General features: G+C 39.3%; 1 long non-coding RNA gene across 3 annotated transcripts in view; it reads right to left on the bottom strand.

The window, feature by feature from the left end:
* Window positions 1-16810, bottom strand: part of LOC128627239 (uncharacterized) — a 67781-nt gene that overhangs the window by 1009 nt on the left and 49962 nt on the right. For 2 of the 3 annotated variants that reach the window (XR_008391394.1, XR_008391395.1), the window contains one exon: window positions 795-1020. This is a non-coding gene — a long non-coding RNA (uncharacterized LOC128627239). Of the gene's footprint in view, window positions 1-794; window positions 1021-7939; window positions 7983-16810 lie in introns of all 3 variants that reach the window. The other variant, XR_008391396.1, reaches the window with a different exon arrangement.

Here is a 16810-nt window from a genome sequence, read left to right as displayed (position 1 = left end):
TATTGCACTTGCCACCAAGAAATATGACCTTTCCATTCAGCTATGTTGCAAATATGCAGAGAATTAGGACCAAAGGGTTGTCTACCCACATGCAGTCCTCCAGTGTCCTGTACTTACCCAGCACTACTGAGTACCACGGCACAAAGAAGAACTAGAAAAGCTGGCCTCTAGTTTTGAAGTGTTTACAGTCTACAAGGTTGGCACTTCTGTAGAGCTGGTCAGGCAAAGAACCACAGGGACCTTTCAAGACAAGGGGAGATGACAGCCTTTTTTCTTCTCTGGTGAAATACCTAGGCTCCGATTTTCCTCTAGGCTTCATGATTAATTTGAAAAGAAGGGAGCTGCTCTAGCTCACATAACAAGGACTTTCTGGAAGCCCAAATCCTGGGCCAGCCTAGTTGGGTTTGGATCCTATCGCAACCACTTACTAGCTGTGTGACCAGGACAAATTGTCTAACCTCTCTGTGCCTCAGTTTCCTCGTCTGTAAAATGAGGATGATATGTAAAGTGCTAATACCGGTAGTACCTGGCACATAGTAAGCACTGTATATGTGTGAACTGTTATTACCAAAATCTATGTTGTAATAGATTCGCATATACTACACCAAATTTTAATTTCTTGTGTGACCTAACTGTCCTCTGAACCTAATTACTTCTCAGGAAAGAACTTCTCCGAGACTGCCATTCACCAGAGATCTCAAGCTTTTCCCATGCACCAGCAGCGAGGACTTTATTTATTGCATTGTGGTAGGAAACAGGAGGAGGGAGTTGAGACTAAGAAGTCCTTTACTTACTTTTGATTCCTTTGAAGAGGAAGCATTCCTTGTTCCCCTTGCAAATGCCGCCAACAGACCAGTATCTTCTATAGGACAAAGATAGTAATCTTAAGGCTTGTCCTCTGCTCCAGGAAAAGAATCCCAGTCTCTTAGCAGCACCCTCTCCCTGGAACTCCTTTCTGGCAGTAGATAGCAGTGAATTAGCAGATGGGGCCCCGAAGGAGGGCAGCTGTGAGGACTGGCACTGGATATCAGAAAAAAAGAACTAATTAAATTGACCCGGTCAGCTAATTACACTTCTTTAATGCTTTTTTTTTTTTTTTGCCTTTCAGTTTGTTATTGCAATATATTAGGAGACTTATTCTACTTTAATTACATTTTTGTTGTTGAACAAAAATATATCTGAGGAGCTATGGAACACACTATTTTTTGCCCACTTTTCCTGAAAAATGGAACCCATTAATGACAGAGGAAAATCTAGGCCATTCTAGACATTTTCCACCCAATTTTTTTTCTTACAGTGTCCTGTTTTCTCAAACAAGATCTAAACCTCAATCAGGAAAACTTTTTAAAAAAATCCATGGGACATAACAAAGAATACCGTTCTCTAGATAAAATGACAGGGAAAGAGATTTGTTTCTCAAAAGGCAAAGTCTGGAGAGAACATAAAAGCCTCCCCCTCCCTGCAGGTTTTCAGCAGGGTTTGTGCCCAGAGCCTGTTTTTCTCTGGTCTCTGACAGTCCTGATCTTCTCTACATCTGATTTACTGAGTGCTGTCATTTCTTTGCTCTTTACTTTCACAATCACACATTTAAACCTGATAAAGTTCAAGACCCTGAATACTTGCAGTTTCCCCAGATTTACAGTCCTCCTGCCCCCCATCCCAGCCAGTGGTCTGGGGCTGATTGAATCCTCATGGACTAAAGCCTCAGAGGATCAGCAGAGAGCCAGCTGGTCCAGGAGGGTCGTATCCATGGGGAACTGGCTCTTTTAGCCAAAGCAACCTTGGTAGCTTCCTTCTCCTAGAAAGTGAATGGCAATGACATCCTCTTGCTTTAAATCCAACTTCCAGTTTGTAACCTACCTATGGACAGGTACAAGAACTGTAACTTGCAAAGTTTAGAACTGGTGAGAATTGAATGCAAAAGCATGGTAGCTGGCATGAGTGCCTGGTTTTCCCGGATCTACTAAACAGCCTTGCGATGGAGGGCAAGCCACTTAACCTCTCAGGGCCTCCATTTCCCCATCTGTAAAATGGTAAAAATATTACTTTCTATGGACATTAATCACAGACTGCTGACTTGTGTGTGGCTCTGTCAGGGCCTCAGGAAAACCACTCAGATATGTCTTATCTGGCTCATTGTACTCTGTCAGGTTGAATAGCAATCTGCACCAATGGGCTAACTGAAAGGAATGATGGAACTCCAAAGGCTGAACAGTCAGCTTAGGCTCAAGTTTTCAAACTTGAAAACCTCTGATAGAAGATGCTATCTTAACAATCTATTCTTTACCTATAAATACATAATAAGTCAACTAAATCATAAAACACCAATAAAAAGCAATCACTGACAATGAATGCCCTTATTTCAAATATGGTTACTACCTGGGGACTTCATATATACTACATAAGTAATTATTTTATGTGCTATGATATTTTTATTTATCTTGAACTACCAAGAATTTTCTGAGTAAGGTAAATATTTTAGGTAGCAGAGGTTTAAATAGGTCTTTTAAAAAATAGTCATGTTCCAAGTCTATTAAATTTTTTAAAAGGTGTGCTTTTATTTTCCCCTTTAAAATTCATATTCTAAAGAAAGCTAAATTGTCATAATACCTAAGGGGAATAACTAAGGGGAAAATTGTAGTTATCTGTTCTGTTAGGGAGGGAAGAAAGCAGAAAGATGCCTACCTTCTTCAGAAGGCATTTAAAAAAAAATCTATCCAGTCAGGAGATACCCACTACAATATATTCCATGGTGTTGCTTTTTCCTGACCGTTGCCATATTCAATTCTAATAGAGGTGAATAAAAATAGAAACTTGACTTAATGGATATCAAATAACTTTATTTAGCTACTCCTGGGCCAGATTACTGCTCTGTTTATAATACATAAGTTGAAGACATGCAATTATCTAACAAAAACCACTTTTAAAGACTGACTACCACAAAGCCAGTGGCCAGCAGACTCTAGCCAAAAACCACAGTGTGGAATCACAATTAAAGCCATTAACCTTTGCATTTCAAGATCTCAGCATATTTTGGGCAGAAGTGAAAAAGGCTAAGTGAATGGGGAAAAGCCTACCAAGGTCTGAGCTGGTGGACCCACAGTAGGATCTCTCTATACCTCAACACTGCAGTGAGATCAAGCTCATGGGGGTCAAGGTTCAAATCCCAGCTCTGCAGCTTGCTCTTTCTCTGGCTGTGTGTCCTTATGCAAATTCCTTAATATCTCTACCTGTCATTTCCTCATCTGTAAAAAGGAACTGATAGTAATGGTAGACACCTCAAAGAATAGTTATAAAAACTAAGCAAGTTAATATTTACAAAGTATTTAGAAGAATGCCTAGCTCAAAACACAAGCTATCTGAACTGTTTGATAAATAATTTAAAAACATGAACTTCTACTTAGGTCTACAGCTTAAGGGGAAGAGAGATAAGAGGGAACAAACAATATACCACAGCCTCAAAAAAGTTAGATAGGAAGCAATCAAAGGCATTAAAAAATGATACAAGCAAAAGACCTTTGAGGATATAAGACATTTCCTATTGGGAACTATTTAACGACATAAATGCACCCTTTCCGAATATAGCACCTTCCAATGTGCTGTCTTCATAATGACAAATGTGCCAATAATTTGATCTGTGAGTGGAGTTGTGGGCTTTCACCCACCATATCGTGTTTACACAGAGTTAAAAGTGGAGGTTGCAGAGGCAGTAAAACACTTCCAGGGCACAAATATTTTAAAGTCTAATAAATATAAAAGGTTCTTCTGGACAGAATTGGCACACCTTCTCCCTTGAGGAAGCACAATACTTGTGCTAGTACTTGGCCTGGGGTTGCAACACTCATTCTGTCCTCATGAGCACCCCAAGTTGCATCCACAGTCTCAACTGTGTGACTCTAATGATGATGAAACCTATCACATAATTAGTGAAGGCTGTCATATGTATCTCTATCACACGATGGCCTTAATGGCCTTCTTCTTTCTCCACCCATCACACCACACTCACACAATTACGGCTGTCCTCTTTCTGCTCATGTAGCACTGTTGTCATTGTGACATGTGGTAAATCACAGATGGCTCATCTTTACTGTGTCCCTGTGATCTCATTCATCTTTGGGTCCCCATTGATACATACCATGTCTAGCACATAGCATACACCAAATGCTTGTTGAGTGTGATAATATTAAAAATTTTAAGATACAATGCTCCCAGCCTGAAGCATGAATTCCATCAATAGAAGCATGAATTCCATCAATATCATACCGTTCTACACTAAAGACAATGATCTCTGTATATGACTTTTTAAAATCAAAGTTCTTCTACATTCTCCTCAATAGGATACTCAACCAGATTTTTAAATATATTTTATTGATTATGCTATTACAGTTGTCTCAGTGTTTTCCCTTTTGCCTCCACCATCTGGTACCCCCCACTTCCTCCAGCAATGCCCCCCTTCATTCACATCCATGGGTCATGCAGATAATTTCTTTGGCTTCTCCATTTCCTATACTGTTATGAACATCCCCCTGTCTATTCTATACCTACCAAGTTATACTTCTTAATCCCTGCACCTTTTCCCTCATTCTCCCCCTTGCCCCTCCTGATAACCCTCCAAATGATCTCCATATGTATGATTCTGTTCCTGTTCTGCTTCTTTGCTTAGTTGGTTTCTTTAGATTGAGTTGTTGATAGTTGTGAATTTGTTGCCTTTTTAATGTTCATAGTTTTGATCTTCTTTTTCGCAAATAAGTCCCTTTAACATTTCGTATAACAATGGCTTGCTGATGATGAACTCCTTTAGCTTTACTTTGTCTGAGAAGTACTTTATCTCTTTCCATTCTAAATGATAGCTTTGCTGGATAGAGTAACCTAGGCTACAGGTCTTTGCTTTTCATTGCTTTGAATACTTCTTGCCAGTATTCAAATATACTCCTAGCCTGCAAAGTTTCTTTTGAGAAATCAGCTGACAGTCTTTTGGAAACTCCTTTGTAGGTAACTATCTGCTTCCCTCTTGCTGCTTTTAAGATTTTAAGATTTAACCTTTGGCATTTTAATTACGATGTGTCTTTGTTTGGTCCTTTTTGGGGCCATCTTGTTTGGGACTGTCTGTGCTTCCTGGACTTGTATATTTATTTCCTTCATCAAATTAGGGAAGTTTTCTTTTGTTATTTTTTCAAATGTGTTTTCAATTTCTTGCTCTCTGTATTACCCTTCTGGCACACCTATGATTCGAACAATGGTACTGTGATGTCCCAGAGGCTTCTCAGCCTATCCTCATGTTTTTGGATTCTTTTTTCTTCTTGCTGGTCTGATTGAATGCTTTTTCCTTCCTTATGTTTCAGATCATTGATTTGATTCTCAGCTTCATCCCCTCAACTGTTGGTTCCTATAAATTTTTCTTTATTTCATTTACTGTAAACTTCATTTTTGCCTGAATCTTTTTTATGCTGTTGAAGTACCCAATGAGTTCCTTGAACATCCTAATCAACAGTATTTTGAACTCCACATCTGATATATTGCTTATCCCCATTTTGTTTAGTTCTTTTTTTCTGGAGTTTTCTTCTGTTCCTTCACTTGGACCACATTTCTTTGTCTCCTCATTTTGGCAGTCTCCCTGTGTTTGTTTCTGTGTATTCGGCAGAGCAGATTTCACTCCCTGTCTTAGTAGCATGGCCTATGGGGAAAGTGCACCACTTGGCCTATGTGGAAAAGTGCACCACTAAGTTAGATGGGGCAGAAACTTAGGTAATTGTGAGGGTGGGGCAACCAGAGTTGCTAGTCTGTTGCTCTGTGTGGGGGAGGGCACAGAGAGTGAATAATACTGTTGCCTGGCCTCTGGGTTTTTATTCAGGGAAAGTTGTCTCTTAGCATTCACCCTGATGCCAGTCACTTCAATTTCTCCCGATATGCCACTGGTGTCCTTTCAGCTGTTGCCCTGGTGCTGAATCACGGTGAGTCTCTGTAAGTCCTAAGTCCATTGAGGAACCTTTAAGAAGAGACACCTGAGAATCCCACAGTTTCTTCTGCCACCCCACCCCCCACTGTTTTTTACAGCCAGAAGTTACAGGGACTTACCTTCCTGGTGCTGGAACCCTGGGCTTGGTGGTCTGGTGTGGGGCTAGAGTCCCTTGCTCCCAAGGTATCCCTCCAGATTTTATCCACCAAACATGGGCATGGGACCACCCATTCCACATCTCTGTGCCTCTTCGTGCCTCTCCATACCTCTCTGCGTCTCTGCCCCTCCTACCCATCTGTCTGGATGAATATGGCTTCTTTAATTCCTTGTTGTCAGACTTCCATACAGCTTTATTTTCTGACAATTCTGGTTTACATTTGTTTTGTAGTCTAGTTGTAATTTTTGCTGTGGTTGTGCAAGGAGGCAAGTCATGTTTACCTGTGCTTCCATCTTGTCAGCCAGAAGGTTTAAACATCAGCTTTGGGGGGGGGGATTCTACAGGGTCTGGCACAAATAACACCTCCTTTTATCACAAAAATTTTTATTACAAAATCATAAGCATCTAATTCTGGATATAACAATATCACACTCAAACATACCATATGACATTTTAGGTGAAATGTTCGAATTAAAACTATAAAATTATTATACCCATATTATTACCCTACCAGCCATGCTCAAACAAGCCTTACTTTTGGCAGACTCTGTATATTGAACAGAGCTGGTAATGAAATGATATCTTTATAAGGGATTTTGTAATCAATAATCCTAATACCAAAAAAAGAAAAAATACTGGCTGTAGCTTGTGGTCCTGGTATCCTTAGTCCTTACAGGAGATATTCTGAGGCTGTTGTTGCAGCAGGCGTTGTTCCTTTAATTCCGAGACTCTGTCTCACTTTTTATGGGCTTTATATTTCACTGTGTTCCACTATCTCCAACTTCAAAATGCTTTCTCCATTTTCTCTCCTAATTCTGCCACTTAAGAATATTATATGTATTCAGAATTCTATATTAGACAATATTTTTAACATACTAAAATAGCCCTTTAAAAGAATCGCTAAAAGTACAAATCAGCAAGAATTTATTAAATATCAACATCATCTCCAGCACCATGAACATGAATAACAGGGGTAACTTCCATTTTCAGTGCTGGATGCATGAACCTCTTTTGTTTTCATCATTCCAACATTAAGGAACACATTTCACTCTTGAGACAACTGCCTTTGCCATTAATTATGGCAAAAGAATAGATTTATCGCTGTCACCTACCAAAAATAAAATAGGATAGGTCATACCAAATGGGGAAAGAGCATCACTTCTGAAGGAGTCATTCAAATAAAATGTCAGATTTCTTTCATTTTTACTGAACTCAATTTAAGAATACTATCACACTGAGGATACTATCATTTCCATTGAGTTGTTCAGAATAGTCCAAATTTATTTTCATTGGTGGGGACATGCCTCATATGAAATTGGTGTCCTATCTGAAGATAACTAGCCATCCTTCATGCCATGGATCCACCCTCCCTGGAAGCCCTCAAATATAAGAGAAACAGGGCAAGAACTGATAAGAAAATTAAGTTTAAACACTCTAACACAACACCATACAAGAATACTGTAGATAAAGTTTCTGCCCTACAGAATCCTTTTCTAATGGATAGCAACCATAAAATATCCTACCTAATTAAATGCACCCCAAACAGATTCATAGCGAAGTCCCAGGCCCATATCAGTTCAACCGTACTTCTGTTCCACAACACCAAGAGCAGATGCTTGTGTTATATTTTCTCTTGATTGCTTCATCTCTCACACTGATACAGAGACTTTGGGCCACAGATGAGGAAAAGGTGAAATAACTGTCTATCACTTCCTTCCTCCATGTACCAACTCAGGCTCACAGAAAAGTCATTATTTCTAGATATAACCCTAAGTAAATCCTTCAGGGAAGACAAGCAACACCCAAACAGCTGTTCTTTTACTTACAAAGCAACTTCCTGGCCGTATCACAAGTGTCCTGGGGAGACTTCTTTGTAGGTGACCATGCAATGAGGAAAAACAGGGCAGAGAATGGAAGTGACATGTAAGGAATATCTCTTTCAATTGGTACCCTTTGAGGCTCAATAATAAGAAATGAGATCTACTGACCTCTTTTGAATCAATATATGTAGGGAAAGCCCAAGGCAACAAATCATCTTTGGTCCCTTGTTCCCATACCAAATGATGTGTAACCAACAGGCACTCTTATCAGGCTACCCCACACTCAGTCCTTCCTTTCTTTCCTCTCCCAGCAACCCACCCCAAACAGGTGGCCACAGGGCTGATCTAAACTAGTGTGCTGCTGGGAGTTAATAACCAGCCTTTCAGGGTAACATATTATTGTTTCACTGGGGACTTTGTGTAGTACGGTTTCTTAAAGGAGTGGCTGGTGGAATTTCAGACTCCTTAGCAATCTAGTGAGAGAGATTTGGCAAGAGGGAATAGGGGGAGTCTTTAAGGAATATTTAATTCCTCCCAAGTAGATTACCTGCCACACCTATAGGTAAGGTAGGTTTTGACTAATCATGATTCTAAGCATGGATCTTTTTTTCAAGGCACTCTTTGTGCTGATTTGGGTTTTTTAAAAATATATTTTATTGATTATGCTATTACAGTTGTCCCATTTTATTCTCCCCTTTATTCCCCTCCACCCTGCAACCCCCTCCTACCAGCATTCCCCAACCCTAGTTCATGCCCTTGGGTCATACCTATAAGTTCTTTGGCTTCTCCATTTCCCATACCATTCTTAACCTAACCCTCTCTATTTTGTACCTACCACTTACGCTTCTTATTCCCTGTACCTTGTCCCCCATTCTCACCCCTCCCTACTGATAATCCTCCATGTGATTTCCATTTCTGTGATTCTGATTCTGTTTTAGCTATTTCCTTAGTTTGTTTTTCTTTTAGTTTTTTTTTTTTTAGGTTCAGTTGTGATAATTGGGAGTTTGTTCTCATTTTACTGTTCATAGTTTTGATCATCTTTTTCTTAGATAAGTCCCTTTAACATTTCATATACTAAGGGCTTGGTGATAATGAACTCCTTTAACTTGACCTTATCTGGGAAGCACTTCATCTGCTCTTCCATTCAAAATGAAAGCTTTGCTAGATAGAGCAATCTTGGATGTAGGTCCTTTTTTTTCATGACTTTGAAAACTCCTTTCCAGCTCCTTCTTACTTGCAAGATTTCTTTTGAGAAATCAGCTGCTAGTCTCATGGGAACTCTTTTATTAGTAACTGTCTCCTTTTCTCTTGCTGCTTCTAAGATTCTCTCCTCTTTAATCTTGGGTAATGTGATTATAATGTACCTTGTTGTGTGCTTCCTTGGGTCCAACTTCTTTGGGACTCTGAGCTTCCTGAAAATCTATTTCCTTCACCAGATTGGGGAAATTTTCCATTATTATGTTTTCAACCAAGTTTTTAATTTCTTGCTCTTCCTCTTCTCCTTCTGGCACCTCTATGATTTGGATGTTGGAATGTTTAAAGTCATCCTGGAGGTTCCTAAGCTTCTCCTTGTTTTTTTGAATTCTTATTTCATTATGTTTTGGTTGAATGTTTATTTCTTCCTTTTGCTCCAAACCATTGATTTGAGTCCTAGTCTCCTTCCTGTCACTGTTGGTTCCCTGTACACTTTCCTTTATTTCATTTTGCATAACCTTTACTTCTTCCTTTATTTTGCAACCATACTCAACCATTTCTGTGAGCCTCCTGATTACCAGTGTTTTGAACTGTGCATCTGATAGGTTGGCTAGCTCTTCATCACTTAGCTCTCTTTTTGGAGATTTGACCTGTTCTCTCATTTGGGCCATATTATTTTGTCTTGGTGCAGCTGTTACATAGTAAGGGGCAGAGCCTTAGGTATTCACCAGAGGTGGGGCAACCCACATTGTCACATTGTGGCACTGTCTATTGGGGAGGGGTCAGAGAGGGAACAGTGCCACTTGCTGAGCTCTTGGCTGGCTTTCAGTCACTTTCACCACTACCCACAAGCAAATTGGGCCTTCTGGTGCTGATTCCCTGGTGGGTGGGTTTATGTGCATTCTAGGACCCTATGGGTTTCTCCAACAAACTCTCCTGTGAGGCTGGGAGTTTCTCAGGTTTTCTCAGTCAGAAGTTTTGAGGCTTTATTTCCCTGCACTGGATCCCTGGGTTGTGTGGTCTGTCTCACTCTCCAGTTGTTCCTCACAGTTTATCTGCACACAAATGTGGGACCCCCCAGGTTCACCTGTCTTACCCACCCTGGTCCTCTAGCCACCACCTTGCCATGAGTCCTCTCCTCCCTGGCTGCCCATCTCCACCTCTCCTGCTGGTCTGGGTAAATATTTCTTCTTTAACTCCTTGGTTGTTGGACTTCTATACAGTTTGATTGTCTGGCAGTTCTGCTTATTTTTGTTTTTAAATTTGTTGTTGTCCTTCTTTTGGTTGTGCGAGGAGGCAAAGTGTGTCTACTTATGCCTCCATCTTGACTGGAAGTAGTTGATCATTTGTTTTTCAATCTGTAACTTAGGTGTTGAACCAAAAATATTATGAACCATTACATCTTTGCATTGAAACCATCTAAAAATGGCAAATATCTCTACTCTTATAAAAAGTCTCTGCACTAACCCAGGTGTGGAGGAGAAGGAAATTACTATTTGCTTTTGCTTAGAAATATGAACCCATGTGGATCTCTCAGGTGTCCATAAAACTGACAAATCAAAAAATGAGTTTGCTATAGGAAATAAGGTATTCTCTGTATAAATATTTAACAGCAAGATGTGAGCACCATGCTAGAATTTCTAAAATGGCTACAATGATGAAAAATTCTCAACTGCTATGAAAACAAACAAGATACAGCTTGCTGAACAGGAAATGAACAATCTTCTAATGTAATATTATTCAAGAATGCTGTGCTATTACTGGGATTCATTTGTACCTACTTAAAATGAACCAGTAACATAGAATTATAGAATGTTAAAGTTAGAAGATGCCTTAAACTTTGTCTAATTAATATTATACCCCCATGAGATAAATTATTTGTTTGGAAGTTAGAGCAGCTTTTCTTAGAGAAATAAGTGATAAATAATGGGTAGATTCCAAAATACAGCCTTTCCTCTCTTTGTTATAGAGTATTGTATACTTAACCTGTTTTGTTTTTAAGTACCATTCACTATGAGTGTGTAATATTTAATCTATAGTCTAGATTAATGTGACTCATTGACTACACATAACAAGTCAGAAGGAAGACACAGACCCTAGAGATGAGGCCTATGATGCCTCAAAATAAGACCCCCAACTTTCTGTAAAGGTTGCTTTGTTTTTGGTTCTAAGACACAGAAGCTCTTCTCTCACTGAACTGAACAATGAAGACATTCATGTGTACGTGTAACTAGAAGTTCACAGTCATTTGAACCCATGATCTCCTGCTTATTTTTCTGTCACTCCTTTGCATGAGTTTCTTCCATTTAACTTCATCTTTAGGTAATTTTTCTCAGTTGGCAAAAGGGCCATGGTGATTACTCTATAACCTGGCATCCAGAAGAAGAAGGAGAAAACCCGTCACAAAATTCCAAGAAGGAGTCCTGAGATTGACCTTGGTTAGACGCTGTAAATCACATGCCCATGCCTGAACCAAATGACCTCAGCCTGGGATTGGAATGGGCTGATTGGGTTAAGCCAACCAAGAGTTATGGTTGAGATAGTCTCCCTTCAACGTACATGGGTGATGATGTAAACTGAAGTGAAAATATGGGTCTACTGAGAGGGGGAAAGGGAGAAATGGATAAATAACCAACAGTCTCCTCTAAATCATCTCTTCCCATTGATCCCAGCCCCAGCCACTGACACAGTAAAACTAAGGAAGCTAGAATAGCCTGGCCAGGCACACAAGTGTGGGGATCAGAAGAAGAAAATGAAAATGTTCCACTTCTGTTTTCTCCATTCTAGAGTACACTAAAGTGTCTTCTAGGTGTCCCAGACTATAGATCTCTAGTCTCTGTCCAAATCCCAGCTACTTAGACCTTTACCCCATTTTAGGACTTTCAGATCTACTACCACCACTAGAAAGGAAAATATCAATAGAGAAAATACATCTTTGCTTCATTTAGAAGTAGCTACACATCTTACTTCTTCCTCTCCATCTCATTTCCATGTCAATGGGAAGCATAAGAGCCCTAGAAATACAGTTTATTCCTTACCCCCTGACAATAGGGCTTTGGCACCACTGTCTTCCCAGTATGCTTTGGGATGAAACTATGGTGGCTTCTAACCCACTTTTGATGGTCTGTTTTTAATCACACACTAAGAACTGCAAGGTTAACCATGAGCCTATCTAAAGAAATGTACAAAGAAAATGGGAGCAATGCTTCTTTCCCAACTACCCTCATATTAATAAAAGTACATTTATGGAACTCTACAGAATATCTTTTTTTATTAATGGTTCATCCATGAGCCATGAAGCTGTAAAATATAATAAATAGGCTTATGATTGGAAAATAAGCTGGAATTGGATTCATGACAATCAATGAAAATGCAAAAGTAAAATAAAGAAAGGGTCAATTACTCAGGCTTTTCATCACAACTGTCCCACATAAGGATTAATTTCAATCTCACTCCCACTATGCTCCAAATATCTTTCTTTCTAAAATGGTTCCACTGAATGACTGGCTCGAAGCCCAGGGCTCTATCTCTAGAGCTTTCCACAGACTTCCAAGTAGTGCAGCCTTTGCGTGACTGGAAATCTGGAAATAAACTGTCCTATTAAGGGTTAAATTTAAGAGAGTTAAGCTAGTCTGTTGCAATAATAATAATAATACTTTAGAAGTTCATAATGGCTCACAGTCATTTGGAACACTGGATTAATAAAGAGATATGTACACGCTGCATTTAGGAGCTGATGGATACGCGCAGTAGGTGCTGAGCAAAGCTTTCTGTCTGACAACTGGTCTACCAGTCTCTGAGGTGGACTATGCACCAGCAGAAAAAATAAGCACAAGAATGGAATTTTTTTAGTGGTAATGGCAAATAATTTGGGGAAGTTTTGGCCTTCACTGTATATTATTTTTGAAAACGATGTTTTTGTTTCAGATTGAAACAAATGTTACATATTCCTTAGAGGTAAATGTTATTTTTTTTAAAAAGTGCTCTCTCCTTTGACTAATTCCTCTCCTCAATATTTCCCCCTTTTAATTAGCACGATTTTATCTTTCGTAAAGAGAAAATAGTTTTTAATTTGAGGCCATGAATAAAGTGACAACAATCAGCATAATGATAGTAGTTGTTTTGTGTGACTAATCACTCAATTTAGGGATCATTTCTCCTTCACTTTATCTCACAAATTTTTTTTGAAAGGTTAACATTTTCTCCTCAATTTAGGTTGAGGTTTCCAGGCATGTTTTTCAAATTAGCCATTCCCCTGTGGTTTACTCTACTCTTCATAGGGGCCCAGAGTTAGGTCTGGTGGAAAAGGTTAGTTCACTCTCATACTGGAGGCCGTTTAAAAGGAAAGGACTTGCTTCAAGACCCTTATTTCTTAACTGTCAGTATTTAAAATATCTGAGGCATGGGGTCTTAAATGGATATAATCCTTTTGGAAAGTAACTTGATAATCAGCTGTAATAGAGAGTTTAATGTATAACATTACAACATCATCTCCAATAGTGGCGAACTGTAAAGAATTTATATGACCCACAACAAGGAAATGGTTAGATACGGCACATCTACACGATGGATCATTTTATTGTCATTAAAAACATGTTTTTGAAAAATATTTCATAAATCGGAAAATGTTCATCATGTGGCATAATCATCTCTATGGCTGGTAAGATAAAGAGAGCTTCATTTTCTCTTTCATATGTGTGCATTTGTTTATTTTACAAATTTCTATAATGAGCATGTATTGTTTTTTGAAATAAGAAAAAAATTCCAGGAATTCAGGAAGACCTAGGCTGGGTCTCACCCTGGGTGTAAATTCTGGCTGTCAGTGGGTCAGCACATCAGTCAGCAGATATTTATCCAGTGCCTACTTTGTGCCAGGTATGGCAACAAACATAGGGGACACAAATGTTACAAATGAAACGAAACAACAACCAAGAGGAGTGCCTATGCTGAGGCACTCAGAGTTCACAGTGGGTCTTGATTCTGTATATAAGTGTGGATGTTTGCTATCCTAATAGTGGAATATATCTATTGGTACCTTAAGGAAAAGAAGTTAAATGACAGATATATTGATTAACTTTTTAAAATTCAAGATACCCCTCACCAGGAAGTTCATCTAATCTAAAATTTCTTTCTCCGATGTGCTATTTTTAGGAGAAAAAGCTAGGTAACAAAAAACCAAGGTAACATAAGAAATTATTTTCTTTAAAAAATCAGCTCACCTCTTTTCTTTTTTTCATGGTACTATGTAATGAGAGTTGCTCTTCACCCTAATGGGAAATACTGTGCGATTTTAAAGAAGTAATTGCTTCTACTTTATTTTATGTATTCATTGAGGAGGGGGAACTTTGCTATATATAGTAATGTTCAGTTAACCAGCCATTCTTAACCATTCTGTTAAATGGAAAATTCCATATTTGAAATTTAAGAATGTCATCAAGAATTCAGGTAAAAAAGGAAAAAGCAAATTATGACTTCAAGAAGCTGCTGTTTAACTACTCAGCAGCTGGGCTTAAGCTGCACAGGCAGAGCAAGAGGGATTCCTGCCGGTGGGCATGTTGCTTCCCCCCAACATGGACGGGAGTGCTCTGCCTGAGAAAGACGGCTTCTGCAGTATGGAGAGTGACTCAAAACAGGGATCCTGGCAGCTGACCCTTCAGCGTTCTCTCCAGAGCCACCAGCGCCAGACTCTCCTCATGTAGCTCTAGACTGCTCTGCCCTCCCTCTGCCAGAGATCAGAAAGAGAGGGAGAAATCAGAAAGCACAACCCTGGTCTTTCACATTCCAAGAGGCCTCCCTCCATCCTTCCTCATAACTCTCCTATGGCTGTGACTTCATTATTTGTCTGCCTCTAGATAATTCCCAGTCTCTCCCCTTTCTCTGAGGGTTCCTCATTAATAAATGTTTTCTTATTGCAGTTGTTTAAATGAAATAACTTTCTTAAAAAAAAAGAAGCTACTGTTTTAATAGCTATCACTGTTGTTTGCAAATAATTGATTGGATTATAATGGGTGAAAAGTACATAATAATTAGTTAAAAGGATAGTGCTATTGATAATGATTTTGTTCAAAGCAACATCTTTTCATGAAGAAATATTGTATTATCCATACGCAAATAGAAATAATATAATTTTTAGAGTAATCCTAGATAGGAACTGAAAACCTGCAGACACTAGAAACCAGTCCCAGTCAGGCCACTGTCTGACCTGGGGCAGTGTACCGACATTCCTGGGTTTCATTTTTCTCATCTATAGAATGAACATTAAGTTTTTAAGGGTAAATGACATATTAAAAACTTCCTCTATTCCTCAGCAGCATGAGTTGTAATTAGCTGAGGAATACTCAGAAAACCAAGAGCCAGTGCAGATATGTGAACATGCTCCCTCATCTCTAAGCCATTGTCAGGGCACCTCCACCTTTGGTGGTCTCCATCGCTCTGATATCAAGAACAACACACAATAGGTGGTAGATAAACATTCTCTTCTTTTGCTTTAAGTAAGGATGATCATGAGCAGTATAGGTCAAGGAAATCTATAAAGTGTGTCCAAGGTAAATTACAACTAATAACCATAGGAACAATAATGGAAATAGAAAACGATCCTCTGGAAAACAGCACAGCAATAACTGGTTCAGGAAAGAATCATCAACAAAATTATCAGTGAAAGTATAAGAAACAAGATTTTTATATGGTCTCAAGCACATCCCTAGAATACTAAGAAAAATGTAGTAGACCCTGGCTGGTGTAGCTCAGTGGATTGAGCGCGGGCCTGTGAACCAAAGGATCGCGGTTTGATTCCCAGTCAGGGTGCATGCCTGGATTCCGGGCCAGTTCCCAGCAGGGGACGGATGCACGAAAGGCAACCATACATTGATATTTCTCTCCCTCTCTCCTTCCCTTCCCCTCTAAAGATAAATAAATAAAATCTTTAAAAAAAAAGAAAAATGTGGTAGTGTGGTCCCATCTTACCCATGGTCTCAGTTTCCTCCATCCTAACTACCTGCAGTCCAAAAATTTCACATGGAAAATTCCAGAAATAAGCAATTCCTAACTTTCCTATTGTGCCACTATTTTCAGTAACACCATGAACTCTTGAACCATCCCCTTCTGTCTCACCCCAGAAGTTACTCATTCCTTTGTCCAGTGTCTCCATGCTGTGCACACTAAGTGCCCGTTAGCCATTTGGTAGCCATCCTGGTGATCAGATCAACTGTTGCAGCATTGCAGTGCTGTGTTCAAGTAACCTTTATTTTACTCAGTAACGGCCCCCAAGAGTAAGGGTAGTGATGCTGGCAATAGGGATATGCCAAAGAGAAGCTGTACTTTTGTTAAGTGAAAAGGTAAACGTTCTCAATTTCAGAAAGAAAAGCAATGGTGTGCTGAGGTTCCTAAGATCTGTAGTAAGAACAAATCTTCTATCCAGAAAATGATTTAATTTATAAATTGAACTTCATAATAGTATGTATGTATAGGAAAAAACGTAGTATATATAGGGCTCAGTACTGTCTGTAGTTTCAGGCATCCACTGAGGGGTCTTGGAACATAGACCCTGTGGATAAGGGGCAACCCCATCTTGACCAGGTGATTCGAGTTAGCATTACTCGTAATGGGACAGATCTGTATTATGTGTCTTCTGTTACAGATGCTCTGAGAAGGACCCAACATCACAATGGTGGTACAACAAGCCCA

Source organism: Artibeus jamaicensis, unplaced genomic scaffold (assembly GCF_021234435.1).
Source record: "Artibeus jamaicensis isolate MK-2021 breed Jamaican fruit bat unplaced genomic scaffold, CSHL_Jam_final contig_354, whole genome shotgun sequence".
Classification (NCBI taxonomy): domain Eukaryota; kingdom Metazoa; phylum Chordata; class Mammalia; order Chiroptera; family Phyllostomidae; genus Artibeus; species Artibeus jamaicensis.
This window is presented reverse-complemented; position numbering and strand designations above follow the sequence as displayed.